Consider the following 17,806-nt stretch of genomic DNA (forward strand, 5'->3'; position numbering starts at 1 on the left):
GCGCAAGGATGGAGCTTCTGGTCCTTGGCAGAACGCTGGGATAGTACAGCCCCCACTCCAGACTCTGAGGCATCAACTTCCAAGATGAACTGGCGTGAGGAGTCAGGATGAATCAGCACAGGGGCTGTGGTAAAACGTCTCTTAAGCTCCTTGAAAGCCGCGTCAGCCTCTGCTGTCCAAGTGAATGGGACAGACAGAGATGTGAGTCTTGTGAGGGGTGCAACCACTTGACTGTAGTTCCAGATGAACCAACGATAAAAGTTTGCAAAGTCAAGAAAGCCCTGGAGACGTTTAACTAAGGTTGGTTGAGGCCAGTCCACCACAGCTTGCACCTTTTCGGGGTCTGCCTTGACTTGACCACTCTCAACGATGAACCCGAGGAACCTTGTGGACTGAACATGGAACTCACATTTTTCTGCTTTAATGTAGAGCTTGTTCTCAAGAAGGCGCTGGAGCACTTGTCTGACATGAACCACATGTTCCTCCGAGTTGCGGGAGAAAATCAGGATATCATCCAGGTACACAAAGACGGAGCGATTAATCAGGCCTCGGAGGACATCGTTCACCAGAGCTTGAAAAACTGATGGGGCATTAGTCAAGCCAAAGGGCATAACCAAGTATTCGAAATGACCAAGGGGAGTCTTAAAGGCTGTTTTCCATTCAGCACCAGCTCGGATTCTAATCAAATGGTAGGCATGGCAAAGGTCTAACTTGGAAAACACAGTCGCTCCTTGGAGGGGTTCAAAGGCAGATGCCAGCAAAGGCAGTGGGTATTTGTTTTTAATGGTGATATTAGTCAACCCTCGAAAATCTACACAGGGACGTACAGTGCCATCTTTCTTTCCCACGAAGAAAAAACCTGCACCGAGTGGGGAAGATGAGGGTCGAATAATGCCTGCAGCCAATGAGTCATGAATGTACTTTTTCATCGCCTGTCTCTCAGGGCGGGACAGGTTGTATAACCGACTGGAAGGCAGGGGAGCTCCTGAAAGCAGGTCAATGGCACAGTCATAAGGGCGGTGCGGAGGGAGGGACAGTGTGTGTTGCTTGCTGAAGGCCTCTTCTAAGTCATGGTAGACAGAGGAAACCTTGGACAAATCTGGGGGCTCTGCGACAACTGGAGAGACTGTGTCCTCAGCAGGGGAGCGGGCAGACCGCAGGCAGGTGGAGAGACAGAAGGAGCTCCAGCTCACCACTTTGGCTGCAGCCCAGTCAATGTGAGGATTGTGAAGTCTTAACCAGAGCATGAGGAGAAGAGATTATGTGGAATTGGATTTGTTCAAGATGATTACCGGAGACAAGGAAGTGTACAGGTTAGGATCGGTGAGTGACACGGGCAAGGAGTCGACCAGTCAGGGAATTGGCTTGCAAGGGTGAGGGAAGTCGCTCGATGGTAATGCCCACTTGGGAAGCAACGTCCGCGTCCAAAAAGTTCTCATCCGCCTCCCAGTCCACCAGAGCAAGGAGAAACAAGGACTGGGATTGCCAACGGAGAGTAGCAGAAAACTGCATTCGGCATAGGGACTTAGGGGAGGAGACAGCTTGGCTCACCAGAACCCCCACTGTTACTGGTGAGCCTACTTTTTTGGGCCGCATAGAGCAGGTGGCAAAGAAATGGCCAGGTTGACCACAATAGAGACACACCCCTGCCCTCCTTCTGCGGAGGCACTCTTCAGGCATAAGGTGAGCCTGGCCCACCTGCATGGGCTCCTCAACAGGGGAACTGGAGGTTGAGGCTGTGCACATTGGCAAGTTGGGCTCGGCCGGCCTGGGTCTAAAGCTGGGGGGTTCCGATGACCTGCAAGGAACGGGGTCAGCTTGCCACTGGGCCATTTGGTCAGAGATGTTGATAGCTGCAGTAATAGCTTCGTCTAGGGACAGCTGCTCATTCCTCAAAGCAATCTCCCTTCCAATGACCCAACTAAGCCCATTCTGGAAAGCAGTGAGAAGGGCCTTGTTATTCCAGCCAGACTCCACAGCTAGGGACAGGAATTCACAGGCAAATTCTCTTACTCAGCTTTTCCCCTGAAGTCGCAACAACTGCTGACCTGCTTGCTGCCCTCGTATGGGGTGGTCGTAGACCCGCTTCAGTTCTGCAGATAGTGCAGCAAAGGACTGGACTGCAGGGGATCCTTGATCATGAAAGGCATTGAAATAACTCAAAGGGGGCCCCTGTAGCAGGTTGGCTACATAAGCGATTTTGGCTGCCTCACGGCCAAACCGAGAGGGCTGAGCATCAAAAGCAAGCTGGATCTGAGTTAAAAATTCAGGACAAGTGCTAGGATTGCCAGAGTACTTATCAGGCGGGGGGATGTGTGGCTCTGCAGCAGGGACAGCAGGTGGTGCAGGTGGTTCAGGTTGTGGTTGAGCTTGTTGATTGATGAGAGTGGTGAGCTGGGTGGAAACACGTGACATGTGGTCAATAAGTTTCTGTAGTAGTTGATCATGGTTTCCCAAACGATGTCCTTGATTGGCAAGGGCCTCTCTCACACGGTCAAAATCTGCTGGGTCCATTGAAAGTGCCAGATCGTTCTGTCACGGTTGGTAAAACTGGTGGACCCAAATGCAGAAAAGACAAGCAGGATTAAAGTTCAAGGGTTATTATTAATAAAACCAGAGGGAAAGGAGGGAGCTCGTAGTCCTTGGTTTGGCAGTCCAGGAGAGCACACTGAGGCTAGCAGGCTGTGGCGAGCAGGCTGAGGCTAGCAGGCTGAGCAGGCACACACGGCAGGTAGGGAACTGAAGGCAGAGGGAAAAAACAGGGTTAGAATGAGGAGCCAAAAAACACAAAAATGGCAGATTCGCAAGATTATCAAAAGTGCTAGAATTCAAGAACAAACGGGCGAGAAGCGTTACCACATGTTTATTGCATTTGAAAAGGCTATACATGCATTATTGTTAGGCATTATTAAATCAATGGTTAATTTGGTCTCAGTAATATTGGTCATCCGCAATGATTTGCAGGTCAAGCAAAAGGTGTTTAATGGTTTAATGTCTGCATTTTAAAAAATGTACTTTTTCAGTGTAATGACAGTAAATCCTATTCTATTCAAAAAGTATTCATGTTCTCTGTGTGCCATGTGCATACATTAGGTTCATGTTCAGGGTTTTTGTTTTTTAAGTAACAGAAACAAAATCACAATCTTATCATTCAGGAGAATATGAAGGATAGACTTCAACAAAAAGAAGATAATACTGTCATTGCATTATTAGCATCGCTTGAAATAGAGCCCGCAAGATGTTGAAATAGCATGCAAATTGGTGGCAGTCATTAAGTAAGTAAGTGCATTGTATTTACAAAGCACTTCTCACACATCAAATCACAAAACATAGGTGAATTAAAACAATTCAACTAAAACAACAACACCATAAAAAGAATAAAAAGTGGATTAAAAATGACAGTTGACTAAAAGCTTTACTCAAAGTTGTCAAATGTTTCTTCAAAGTGTCAACACAGTCAAGATCAGGGAGGGACACCATGGTGCAAGTTGTTCCAGAGTCTGGGAGTAGAGTCTGGAATGGCAGGTCTACACGGCTTTTATAATGACTTGTTGGGATCTTTAGAAGACCCAGGCCTGAAGACCGGAGGCTCGGGGCATAACAAGTCAGTGATGTACTGAGGGGCCCCACCATGCAACTGAAGAGTAAGGGCATAACAAGTCAGTGATGTACTGAGGGGCCCCACCATGCAACTGAAGAGTAAGGGCAGAACAAGTCAGTGATGTAGTGAGGGGCCCCACCATGCAACTGAAGAGTAGGGGCATAACAAGTCACTGATGTACTGAGAAACCCCACAATGCAACTGAAGAGTAGGGGCATAACAAGTCAGTGATGTACTGAGGGGCCCCACCATGCAACTGAAGAGTAGGGGCATAACAAGTCAGTGATGTACTGAGGGGCCCCACCATGCAACTGAAGAGTAAGGGCATAACAAGTCAGTGATGTAGTGAGGGGCCCCACCATGCAACTGAAGAGTAGGGGCATAACAAGTCAGTGATGTACTGAGAAACCCCACAATGCAACTGAAGAGTAGGGGCATAACAAGTCAGTGATGTACTGAGGGGCCCCACCATGCAACTGAAGAGTAGGGGCATAACAAGTCAGTGATGTACTGAGGGACCCCACCATGCAACTGAAGAGTAGGGGCATAACAAATCAGTGATGTACTGAGGGGCCCCACCATGGAACTGAAGAGTAGGGGAAGAACAAGTCAGTGATGTACTGAGGGGCCCCACCATGCAACTGAAGAGTAGGGGCATAACAAGTCAGTGATGTACTGAGGGGCCCCACCATGCAACTGAAGAGTAAGGGCATAACAAGTCAGTGATGTACTGAGGGGCCCCACAACGCAACTGAAGAGTAGGGGCAGAACAAGTCAGTGATGTACTGAGGGGCCCCACCATGCAACTGAAGAGTAGGGGCAGAACAAGTCAGTGATGTAGTGAGGGGCCCCACCATGCAACTGAAGAGTAGGGGCATAACAAATCAGTGATGTAGTGAGGGGCCCCACCATGCAACGCATGGAAAGTCAGGACAAACATTTTAAACTGAATGTGACTGGATCAATGAAGACTGGATCAATGAAGACTGGATCAATGAAGACTGGATCAATGAAGTCTGGATCAATGAAGTCTGGATCAATGAAGACTGGATCAAGTGGGGGTGGTGTGGACTGGTCTGGTCTGAAGTCTGGCAGCTGCATTTTGTAGCGTCTGAAGTCTTTAAAAAGTGTTGACTTGTTGAAAGAGTGAGAAGAGAATTGCAATAGTCATTATGACATGAAACAATAGTCATTATGACATGAAACAATAGTCATTATGACATGAAACAATAGTCATTATGACATGAAACAATAGTCATTATGACATGAAACAATAGTCATTATGACATGATACAATAGTCATTATGACATGAAACAATAGTCATTATGACATGATACAATAGTCATTATGACATGAAACAATAGTTATTATGACATGAAACAATAGTCATTATGACATGAAACAATAGTCATTATGACATGAAACAATAGTCATTATGACATGAAACAATAGTCATTATGACATGATACAATAGTCATTATGACATGAAACAATAGTTATTATGACATGATACAATAGTCATTATGACATGAAACAATAGTTATTATGACATGAAACAATAGTCATTATGACATGATACAATAGTCATTATGACATGAAACAATAGTCATTATGACATGATACAATAGTCATTATGACATGAAACAATAGTCATTATGACATGAAACAATAGTCATTATGACATGAAACAATAGTTATTATGACATGAAACAATAGTCATTATGACATGAAACAATAGTCATTATGACATGAAACAATAGTCATTATGACATGAAATGAACGTGTGAACAATCATTTTCGGATCCAATTTTGACAGCAAATTTCTCACTTTAGAAATATTTCTGAGGTGATGAAAACAGTTTTTGGTGAGTTGACCTCAGAGACATGAACTTAATGTTCCAAGTAAGTTAGGAATCAAAAGAACAAAAGCCAAGTTTGTGTAACCCTGACTGTTCCTATGGTGTATATTTAAAGTTCCTGTGGTGTGTATTCAAAGTTCCTGTGGTGTGTATTCAAAATTCCTGTGGTGTGTATTCAAAGTTCCTGTGGTGTGTATTTCAAGTCCCTATGGTGTGTATTTAAAGAGGACAACATGAATATGTATTTGGTATTGTCTGACAGACAAGTTGTGTTGTCAGAGAAGTCTTCAATAAACCGAGGTCATCCTCTCTCAGCCTCAATGTTCTCCTTTCTGGTATTATGTTGAAGATGTTTCCCTGAATAGTAGGGATGGGATAGAAGAACTAGATCATTGAGCAGGATCAGGGATGGGATAGAAGAACTAGATCCTTGAGCAGGCTAAGAATGCTTCACCCTAATGGCTCCACCATTATAACATTTGGAAGACATTCTGCTGCAGTGGAAGGCGTGTGTATGTGTGTGTATGTGTGTATGTGTGTGTGTGTGGGTGTGTGTGGGGGGGGGGTGGGGAGGTTCAAGGAAGATGCTGAGGGGGATGAAGAGCTTCCTTTCCATTAGCTGATTGAATTGGAATCCAGTCCTGCGGGCTGAGAAGTGTTTGTCTCCAATGGTCTGACACAAGTGAGACGTAAACACGTCCGTCAGTATCAGATGCTGACTTTGGCCACTGCAGGCGTGCCCTATAGTAGAACCATGCAGGCGGACCCTACAGTAAAACCATGCAGGCGGGCCCTATAGTAGAACCATGCAGGCGGACCCTACAGTAGAACCATGCAGGCAGGGAGGCGGACATGTTTCCTATGTTCTTGGTGAGCCGCGGTGAAGACTTAATGGAGCGTAGTGTGCTGAAGTAACCAACCAGCTGTCCAAGACGCAGCTCCATTGGGATCCAGCTTTCAAGACTAAATAATAAATATTCCCCTTCTGGCACACTCGCAGGCTGCAGTGTGAGAGGAGCAAAGGAGGTGGGGAAGTTTCTAGAACCACATCAAGTGTCACCTTTCTTCAGAACCCGGGTCAAAAGCCGGGGTGTTCCTCTGTGACGTGTGAGTAGTCGTAGTAGTAGTCGTAGTCCGTGACATGTGAGTAGTCGTAGTAGTAGTCGCAGTCTGTGACGTGTGAGTAGTCGTAGTAGTAGTCGTAGTCTGTGACGTGTGAGTAGTCGTAGTAGTAGTCGTAGTCTGTGACGTGTGAGTAGTCGTAGTAGTAGTCGTAGTCTGTGACGTGTGAGTAGTCGTAGTAGTAGTCGTAGTCTGTGACGTGTGAGTAGTCGTAGTAGTAGTCGTAGTCTGTGACGTGTGAGTAGTCGTAGTACTGGTCGCAGTCTGTGACATGTGAGTAGTCGTAGTAGTAGTTGTAGTCTGTGACGTGTGAGTAGTCGTAGTAGTAGTCGTAGTCTGTGACGTGTGAGTAGTCGTAGTACTGGTCGCAGTCTGTGACATGTGAGTAGTCGTAGTAGTAGTTGTAGTCTGTGATGTGTGAGTAGTCGTAGTCTGTGACGTGTGAGTAGTCATAGTAGTAGTCGTAGTAGTCGTAGTCTGTGACGTGTGAGTAGTCGTAGTAGTAGTCATAGTCTGTGATGTGTGAAAAGTCGTAGTCGTAGTCTGTGACGTGTGAGTAGTCGTAGCAGTAGTCCTAGTCTGTGACGTGTGAGTAGTCGTAGTAGTAGTCGTAGTCCGTGACGTGTGAGTAGTCGTAGTAGTAGTCGTAGTCTGTGACGTGTGAGTAGTCGTAGTAGTAGTCGTAGTCTGTGACGTGTGAGTAGTCGTAGTAGTAGTCGTAGTCTGTGACGTGTGAGTAGTCGTAGTAGTAGTCGTAGTCTGTGATGTGTGAGTAGTCGCAGTAGTAGTCGTCGTCTGTGACGTGTGAGTAGTCGCAGTAGTAGTCGTCGTCTGTGACGTGTGAGTAGTCGTAGCAGTAGTAGTCGTAGTCTGTGACGTGTGAGTAATCGTAGTAGTAGTCGTAGTCTGTGACGTGTGAGTAGTCGTAGTAGTAGTCGTAGTCTGTGACGTGTGAGTAGTCGTAGTAGTAGTAGTCGTAGTCTGTGACGTGTGAGTAGTCGTAGTAGTAGTCGTAGTCTGTGACGTGTGAGTAGTCGTAGTAGTAGTAGTCGTAGTCTGTGACGTGTGAGTAGTCGTAGTAGTAGTCGTAGTCTGTGACGTGTGAGTAGTCGTAGTAGTAGTAGTCGTAGTCTGTGACGTGTGAGTAGTCGTAGTAGTAGCCGCAGTCTGTGACGTGTGAGTAGTCGTAGTAGTAGTCGTAGTCTGTGACGTGTGAGTAGTCGTAGTAGTAGTAGTCGCATTCTGTGACGTGTGAGTAGTCGTAGTAGTAGTCGTAGTCTGTGACGTGTGAGTAGTCGTAGTAGTAGTCGTAGTCTGTGACGTGTGAGTAGTCGTAGTAGTAGTCGCAGTCTGTGACGTGTGAGTAGTCGTAGTAGTAGTCGTAGTCTGTGACGTGTGAGTAGTAGTAGTCGTAGTCTGTGACGTGTGAGTAGTCGTAGTAGTAGTCGTAGTCTGTGACGTGTGAGTAGTCGTAGTAGTAGTCGTAGTCTGTGACGTGTGAGTAGTCGTAGTAGTAGTCGCAGTCTGTGACGTGTGAGTAGTCGTAGTAGTAGTCGTAGTCTGTGACGTGTGAGTAGTCGTAGTAGTAGTCGCAGTCTGTGACGTGTGAGTAGTCGTAGTAGTAGTCGCAGTCTGTGACGTGTGAGTAGTCGTAGTAGTAGTCGTAGTCTGTGACGTGTGAGTAGTAGTAGTCGTAGTCTGTGACGTGTGAGTAGTCGTAGTAGTAGTCGTAGTCTGTGACGTGTGAGTAGTCGTAGTAGTAGTCGTAGTCTGTGACGTGTGAGTAGTCGTAGTAGTAGTCGCAGTCTGTGACGTGTGAGTAGTCGTAGTAGTAGTCGTAGTCTGTGACGTGTGAGTAGTAGTAGTCGTAGTCTGTGACGTGTGAGTAGTCGTAGTAGTAGTCGTAGTCTGTGATGTGTGAGTAGTCGTAGTCGTAGTCGTAGTCTGTGACGTGTGAGTAGTCATAGTAGTAGTCGTAGTCTGTGACGTGTGAGTAGTCGTAGTAGTAGTCGTAGTCTGTGATGTGTGAGTAGTCATAGTAGTAGTCGTAGTCTGTGATGTGTGAGTAGTCGTAGTCGTAGTCTGTGACGTGTGAGTAGTCATAGTAGTAGTCGTAGTAGTCGTAGTCTGTGACGTGTGAGTAGTCGTAGTAGTAGTCGTAGTCTGTGATGTGTGAGTAGTCGTAGTCGTAGTCTGTGACGTGTGAGTAGTCATAGTAGTAGTCGTAGTCTGTGACGTGTGAGTAGTCGTAGTAGTAGTCGTAGTCTGTGACGTGTGAGTAGTCATAGTAGTAGTCGTAGTAGTCGTAGTTTGTGACGTGTGAGTAGTCGTAGTAGTAGTCGTAGTCTGTGATGTGTGAGTAGTCGTAGTCGTAGTCTGTGACGTGTGAGTAGTCGTAGTAGTAGTCGTAGTCTGTGACGTGTGAGTAGTCGTAGTAGTAGTCGTAGTCTGTGACGTGTGAGTAGTCGTAGTAGTAGTCGTAGTCTGTGACGTGTGAGTAGTCGTAGTAGTAGTCGTAGTCTGTGACGTGTGAGTAGTCGTAGTAGTAGTCGTAGTCGTAGTCTGTGACGTGTGAGTAGTCGTAGTAGTAGTCGTAGTCTGTGACGTGTGAGTAGTCGTAGTAGTAGTCGTAGTCTGTGACGTGTGAGTAGTCGTAGTAGTAGTCGTAGTCTGTGACGTGTGAGTAGTCGTAGTAGTAGTCGTAGTCTGTGACGTGTGAGTAGTCGTAGTAGTAGTCGTAGTCTGTGACGTGTGAGTAGTCGTAGTAGTAGTCGTAGTCTGTGACGTGTGAGTAGTCGTAGTAGTAGTCGTAGTCGTAGTCTGTGACGTGTGAGTAGTCGTAGTAGTAGTCGTAGTCTGTGACGTGTGAGTAGTCGTAGTAGTAGTCGTAGTCTGTGACGTGTGAGTAGTCGTAGTAGTAGTCGTAGTCTGTGACGTGTGAGTAGTCGTAGTAGTAGTCGTAGTCTGTGACGTGTGAGTAGTCGTAGTAGTAGTCGTAGTCTGTGACGTGTGAGTAGTCGTAGTAGTAGTCGTAGTCGTAGTCTGTGACGTGTGAGTTGTCGTAGTAGTAGTCGTAGTCTGTGACGTGTGAGTAGTCGTAGTAGTAGTCGTAGTCTGTGACGTGTGAGTAGTCGTAGTAGTAGTCGTAGTCTGTGACGTGTGAGTAGTCGTAGTAGTAGTCGTAGTCTGTGACGTGTGAGTAGTCGTAGTAGTAGTCGTAGTCTGTGATGTGTGAGTAGTCGTAGTAGTAGTCGTAGTCTGTGACGTGTGAGTAGTCGTAGTAGTAGGCGCATCAAATATTACGTACAGATAATGTGTCATGAGACATGCAAATATAAAGTAAATACACAAAGGACTTAAGTAAAGGAAATTAAATGACAAATATTGCTACTAATGAGGCATGATGATGCAATAATTAGCCTCATCAGCATGTTAGCATCAATTAGCTTGTAGTCTTGCACTGACCAAATATGTCTGTTTAGCACTCCAACACAAGTCAATAACATTAGCAAAGCTCACCTTTGTGCATTCACGCACAGCATAAAAGGTTTGGTGGACAAAATGAGACATATAGCGGTATAGCTCGGTTGGTAGAGTGGCCGTGCCATCAACCTGAGGGTTGCAGGTTCGATCCCCGCTTCCGCCATCCTAGTCACTGCCGTTGTGTCCTAGAGCAAGACACTTTACCCACCTGCTCCCAGTGCCACCCACACTGGTTTAAATGTAACTTAGATATTGGGTTTTCACTATGTAAAGCGCTTTGAGTCACTAGAGAAAAGCGCTATATAAATATAATTCACTTCACTTCACTTCACAAAGAAAAAGTGTCATAAAACACGTCATTCTGTGGCAGCATCGGAGAAAGTTATACATGTAAACCAGGGGTCACCAACGCGGTGCCCGCGGGCACCAGGTCGCCCGTAAGGACCAGATGAGTCGCCCGCTGGCCTGTTCTAAAAATAGCTGAAAGAGCAGCACTTACCAGTGAGCTGCCTCTATTCTTTAAATGTTATTTATTTACTAGCAAGCTGGTCTCGCTTTGCTCCACATTTTTAATTCTAAGAGAGACAAAACTCAAATAGAAATTGAAAATCCAAGAAAATATTTTAAAGACTTGGTCTTCACTTGTTTGAATAAATGCATTTATTGTTTTTACTTTGCTTCTTATAACTTTCAGAAAGACAATTTTAGAGAAAAAATACAACCTTAAAAATGATTTTTAAACACATATACCTTTTTACCTTTTAAACATTATCAATAGTAGCCTCTCTTCTGGAATAGTTCCAGTAGAGTTTAAACATGCAGTGGTACGACCTCTACTTAAAAAACCCAGCCTCGACCCCTCTCTCCTCTCTAACCTCAGACCTATCTCTAATCTTCCATACATTTCCAAAATATTAGAGAAGGTTGTCTACAGTCAGTTGTTGCCCTTCTTAGAGGATAATGGTATCACTGAGCTGTTCCAGTCCGGTTTTAAAGCCCTCCACAGCACAGAGTCAGCGCTTCTAAAAGTTTTTAACGATATCCTCCTGTCCACTGATTCTGGTAAATATGTTGTCCTGGTGCTTTTAGATCTGTCCGCTGCGTTCCACACCGTCGACCACGCCACCTTAATCACTCGTCTTGAGAACTGTGTGGGCATTAAGGGCGCCGCCCTCAACTGGTTCCGGTCGTACCTAACCGACAGGAGTTTTTGTGTAAAAGTAGACAGTTTTATGTCGTCCACAGCTCCTTTACCACATGGGGTCCCCCAGGGCTCAATCCTTGCCCCAATTTTATTTGCGCTTCACCTTCTCCCCCTTGGTTCTATTTTTAGGAAGTACAGTATTGCATTTCATTTTTATGCCGATGATTGCCAGATTTATTTTCCCATGGCACAAAATAACACGGTTCAACATCTTATTGACTGCCTGCACGACATCAAAGTCTGGCTTTCAGCTAACTTCCTGAGCCTAAATGAAGACAAAACAGAAGTTATGTTGTTCGGTCCAAGTCGCTCTCCCTCCCCCAACGTTGACCTCGGCACTCTGACCCCGTATCTCAGCGACTCTGTCACAAACCTGGGGGTAAAGTTTGACTCAGATTTTAAATTCGAAAAACAAATCAGCAGCGTCGTTCAAAAAAGCTTTTATCAATTACGCCAAATAGCGAAAGTGAAACCGCTTCTATCAAGACATGATCTTGAGAAATTAATCCACGCTTTTATCTCGACTCGTCTTGATTATTGTAATGCCCTGTATGTTGGCATTAGCCAGGCCTCCCTCGCCCGCCTGCAGCTCGTGCAGAACTCTGCTGCTCGTCTGCTAACACAGACCCGCAGACGTGAGCACATCACCCCTATTTTAGCGTCCCTTCACTGGCTCCCTGTGCGTTACCGAATACATTTTAAACTCCTTTTATTTGTTTTTAAATGTCCAAACAACCTCGCGCCAACCTATCTCTCCGACCTCCTTCAGCCTTACTGCCCCACCCGATCCTTAAGATCAGCCGATCAGCTGCTGTTGACGGTCCCTGACACAAGGCTGAAGCTTAGAGGTGACAGAGCTTTCGCCGTTGCTGCTCCCAAGCTCTGGAACGACCTACCCCTGAGTGTTAGACAAGCCTCCTCTCTTCCTGTTTTTAAATCTCTCTTAAAAACATACTTTTATTCCATGGCTTTTAACACTGAGTGATATCCATCCTGCAATGGCGCCCCATAATACACCTGCTGTGATCCTGTTTTTATGTTTTTATTAATTCTATTTTAATTATTTATTTTTTATCGTGTTCTGTTTGTGTTGTGTTGTGTTTGCTCGGTACTCGTTTTATCTTTTAACCTGCTCATTGTACAGCACTTTGGCTACCCCTGTGGTAAATTTTAAATGTGCTTTATAAATAAAGTTGATTTGATTTGATTTGAAATTCCTTCCTATTCTTTCCTGACAATTTAAATTAATGTTCAAGTAAATTTATTTGTTTTATTGTAAAGAATAATAAATACGTTTTAATTTAATTCTTCATTTTAGCTTCTGTTTTTTCGACAAAGAATATTTGTGAAATATTTCTTCAAACGTATTATGATTAAAATTCAAAAAAAATTATTCTGGCAAATCTAGAAAATCTGTAGAATCTGAGGCTTTTGACAAAGTTGCAGAAAAGTACTCTCAGGTCATAAACAGAGTTGGGCAAGAGTTTGAGAACAGCTTTTGGGAGCTGGATCAGCTTGAGTCATGTGTGTCCTTCATTTCTGATCAGCTTGAGTCATGTGTGTCCTTCATTTCTAGTCCTTTCATGAACGTGGACATATCATGCATTGCTCAGCAGTTAAGTGCAACATTCAGCCTGGATGCTGAACAGGTGGAGATTGAAATTGTAACCCTGCAAAATGACCTCCACCTCAAAGCCCACCAGGCTGCACCAAACTTTTGGTGCCTTGTTGACACAGAAAAGTAGAGTGGTGTCTGTTTTGCTGCCTTGTTGACACAGAAAAGTAGAGTGGTGTCTGTTTTGGTGCCTTGTTGACACAGAAAAGTAGAGTGGTGTCTGTTTTGCTGCCTTGTTGACACAGAAAAGTAGAGTGGTGTCTGTTTTGGTGCCTGGTTGACACAGAAAAGTAGAGTGGTGTCTGTTTTGGTGCCTTGTTGACACAGAAAAGTAGAGTGGTGTCTGTTTTGGTGCCTTGTTGACACAGAAAAGTAGAGTGGTGTCTGTTTTGGTGCCTTGTTGACACAGAAAAGTAGAGTGGTGTCTGTTTTGGTGCCTTGTTGACACAGACAAGTAGAGTGGTGTCTGTTTTGGTGCCTTGTTGACACAGAAAAGTAGAGTGGTGTCTGTTTTGGTGCCTTGTTGACACAGAAAAGTAGAATGGTGTCTGTTTTGGTGCCTTGTTGACACAGAAAAGTAGAATGGTGTCTGTTTTGGTGCCTTGTTGACACAGAAAAGTAGAATGGTGTCTGCGCAGCAACTATGAAGGTTGCAAGCCTGTTTGCTTCACCTCATCTTTGTGAATCAGCCTTTTCTGACATCAACTTCATCAAGAACAAACACAGAACACGCCTCACTGATGCACGTCTGCAAGACTCACTCAGAGTTGCAGTGTCAAGTTACAGAGTACAACACATTAGTTAACAGCAAACACACTAGTTAACAGCAAACACACTAGTTAACAGCAAACACACTAGTTAACAGCAAACACACTAGTTAACAGCATGCAATGCCAGGCTTCCCACTAACTGACAAAGAAACAGATAACAGATTTGGTGTCCAGTTCAAAGTGTGACATGATTTATTTAAACATTTGAGGGTTGAATTTTGTATTTGACATGAGTTATTATTTGTACAAACATTGTTACGGCTCAGGCTCCTGCCAACGCCGCTCATCCGTCTGTGCGCACCTCGGGACACGCCCACGGGTGCGCACATCCAGGGATGCGCCGCGTGCGTCCCCGCCCTGCAGCAGCCACCAGCTGCAATCACTCGCTGGCAATCTTCACACCTGGAACTGATGAGGGTGAGCTGGTTAAAAGACCAGTGGACCCTAGGATCGGCGCGGGAACTTAGTTTTCTCATGGTGTACCGTAAGGCTTATGATCTCTCTCTCTCTCTGCGTGTTTTCCCTCGTGTCTGACATCCTTGTTTGTTCTCCCGTGTCCCCGCAGTACCTTCCGTCGCCTGGAAAGTGAGCTGTGCGTTTCACTTTTCCCTGGATCTCCCTCTGGACTCTTGACTACCTCCTTCGTTTCTCGACCTCTCGCTCGCCCCTGGATTCCGACGCCTCTCTCTCGCCCCGGATAACCTGCCTGCCCCATGGACTTCCTCGTATCTCGTTCAACACGTTGGTAACACTCACTTCAGTTAACTACACACATAGTCTTACACCACACACTCTTGTATTCTAGTTCACACTCCATTTCCTTAGTTTAGTAGTATTGTTTATTATTATTATATATATATATATATATATATGTTGACTATATATATATAATAAATAATTGTATATACTGCCCCCTGGTGTCTGTTTGCCGTCACCTCCCCTTTAGTCTAAACATAACAAACATGGTGCAAAGTCATTCATGATTTGTTAAAAAATGTTAGTGGCTAGCTAGTTAAAATGGGATATTGTGATTCCACAAGACTGTCTTAGAAGTCATCATTTGAAAATGTTCAATTTGAAAAATGTGCACTTAGAGAAAATATAAAAATAAAGTGTTGCATGTTGATATGTATCTGTTTCTATATATATTTATTGCCAGAAATCATTAAGATGATCAGTGTTTCCACAAAGATAAATATCATTATTAATAATAACAACATAGAGTTAAAGGTAAATTGAGCAAATTGGCTATTTCTGGCAATTTATTTAAGTGTGTATCAAACTGGTATCCCTTCGCATTAATCAGTACCCAAGAAGTAGCTCTTGCTTTCAAAAAGGTTGGTGACCTCTGATGTAAACAAACTACGGTGAGTTTAAGGACCGGTGAAATTAGCAGGACAAAACAGCGCTCACCAAATACAAATCAGTAAAGCATGTTGAATAAAAAGAGTGGGACTTCTAACAATTAGGGAGGTTTATGTCATGTTTGTCCTTTTACACAAACCAGAATACAACTAACTAATTAGGAAGGTTTATGTCATGTTTGTCCTTTTACACAAACCAGAATACAACTAACTAATTAGGAAGGTTTATGTCATGTTTGTCCTTTTACACAAACCAGAATACAACTAACTAATTAGGAAGGTTTATGTCATATTTGTCCTTTTACACAAACCAGAATACAACTAACTAATTAGGAAGGTTTATGTCATGTTTGTCCTTTTACACAAACCAGAATACAACTAACTAATTAGGAAGGTTTATGTCATGTTTGTCCTTTTACACAAACCAGAATACAACTAACTAATTAGGAAGGTTTATGTCATATTTGTCCTTTTACACAAACCAGAATACAACTAACTAATTAGGAAGGTTTATGTCATATTTGTCCTTTTACACAAACCAGAATACAACTAACTAATTAGGAAGGTTTATGTCATGTTTGTCCTTCTACACAAACCAGAATACAACTAACTAATTAGGGAGGTTTATGTCATGTTTGTCCTTTTACACAAACCAGAATACAACTAACTAATTAGGGAGGTTTATGTCATGTTTGTCCTTTTACACAAACCAGAATACAACTAACTAATTAGGGAGGTTTATGTCATGTTTGTCCTTTTACACAAACCAGAATACAACTAACTAATTAGGGAGGTTTATGTCATGTTTGTCCTTTTACACAAACCAGAATACAACTAACTAATTAGGGAGGTTTATGTCATGTTTGTCCTTTTACACAAACCAGAATACAACTAACTAATTAAGGTTTATGTCATGTTTGTCCTTCTACACAAACCAGAATACAACTAACTAATTAGGAAGGTTTATGTCATGTTTGTCCTTTTACACAAACCAGAATACAACTAACTAATTAGGGAGGTTTATGTCATGTTTGTCCTTCTACACAAACCAGAATACAACTAAAAAATGATATTATTTTCCCATCTTCTTCCATTTTCAAACTTTTTTGAAAAAGTTCCATGGTGCCACTTGGGTGGCGCTTAACAGCCACATGTGACGTCTATATGTCCAACTATCCATTTTCTACCGCTTGTCCCTTTCGGGGTCGCTGGAGCCTAACTCATCTGCATTCGGGCGGAAGGCGGGGTACACCCTGGACAAGTCACCCCTCATCACAGGACCAACACAGATGCAGGCAACGTTCACACACTAGGACCATTTAGATGATATTAAAAAATAGTATACTCAAAATAAAATACTATGATACTATATAATAACATACTTTATACTATAATAAAATACTATATAATACTAAACTGCATAATACAATACTGTATGATATAATACTGAATAATACTAAATACTAAAATATCAAATGAAATACTATACAATAAAATACTATACTTTGAAAAAATACTATATAATACTTTACTATATATAAATATACTATGCTATGATAACATGTGATATAAAAATACAATACTATACTATATAATACACACATATATATATATATATATATATATATATATATATAAATAAATACTAAATAATACTGTATGATAAAATACTATATAATACTATACAAAATTATACTATTTAAAAAATGCTATACTATATACAAAATATACTATAATAAAATATACTGTGTAAAAATACTACATAATCCTATATACAAAATATACTATATAAAAAACACTATAGAATAAAATACTGTATGAAAGTACTATATAATCCTATAATATATATATATATATATATATATATATATATATATATATATGTGTGTGTGTGTGTGTGTGTGTGTGTGTGGGAAAAAAATCACAAGACTACTTCATCTCTACAGGCCTGTTTCATGAGGGGTTCCCTCAATCATCAACATATATTGCGCTCTACCACGGTATCCAGCACTATTTTTTGGATAATCTAATTAAGACATCCATCCATCCATCCATTTTCTACCGCTTATTCCCTTTTGGGGTCGCGGGGGGCGCTGGAGCCTATCTCAGCTGCATTCGGGCGGAAGGCGGGGTACACCCTGGATAAGTCACCACCTCATCGCAGGGCCAACACAGATAGACGGACAACATTCACACTCACATTCACACACTAGGGCCAATTTAGTGTTGCCAATCAACCTATCCCCAGGTGCATGTCTTTGAAGGTGGGAGGAAGCCGGAGTACCCGGAGGGAACCCACGCAGTCACGGGGAGAACATGCAAACTGCACACAGAAAAATCCCGAGCCCGGGATTGAACCCAAGACTACTCAGGACCTTCGTATTGTGAGGCAGATGCACTAACCCCTCTACCACCGTGCTGCCTAATTAAGACATACATACATACATATATATATACACACACACACACACACACACACACACACACACACACACACACATATATATATATACACACACAGGTAAAAGCCAGTAAATTAGAATATTTTGAAAAACTTGATTTATTTCAGTAATTGCATTCAAAAGGTGTAACTTGTACATTATATTTATTCATTGCACACAGACTGATGCATTCAAATGTTTATTTCATTTAATTTTGATGATTTGAAGTGGCAACAAATGAAAATCCAAAATTCCGTGTGTCACAAAATAAGAATATTACTTAAGGCTAATACAAAAAAGGGATTTTTAGAAATGTTGGCCAACTGAAAAGTATGAAAATGAAAAA

At 42.9% G+C, this 17,806-nt stretch overlaps 1 long non-coding RNA gene across 1 annotated transcript; it reads left to right on the forward strand.

Annotated features, from left to right (window-relative positions):
- Positions 1-5,436: 5,436 nt before the first annotated feature.
- Positions 5,437-14,483, forward strand: LOC140679340 (uncharacterized). Its single transcript, XR_012050795.1, has 3 exons — positions 5,437-5,504; positions 13,922-14,139; positions 14,221-14,483. It is a non-coding gene; the product is annotated as an uncharacterized lncRNA (long non-coding RNA).
- Positions 14,484-17,806: the final 3,323 nt, after the last annotated feature.

Source organism: Nerophis lumbriciformis, linkage group LG13, assembly GCF_033978685.3.
Source record: "Nerophis lumbriciformis linkage group LG13, RoL_Nlum_v2.1, whole genome shotgun sequence".
Lineage (NCBI taxonomy): Eukaryota > Metazoa > Chordata > Actinopteri > Syngnathiformes > Syngnathidae > Nerophis > Nerophis lumbriciformis.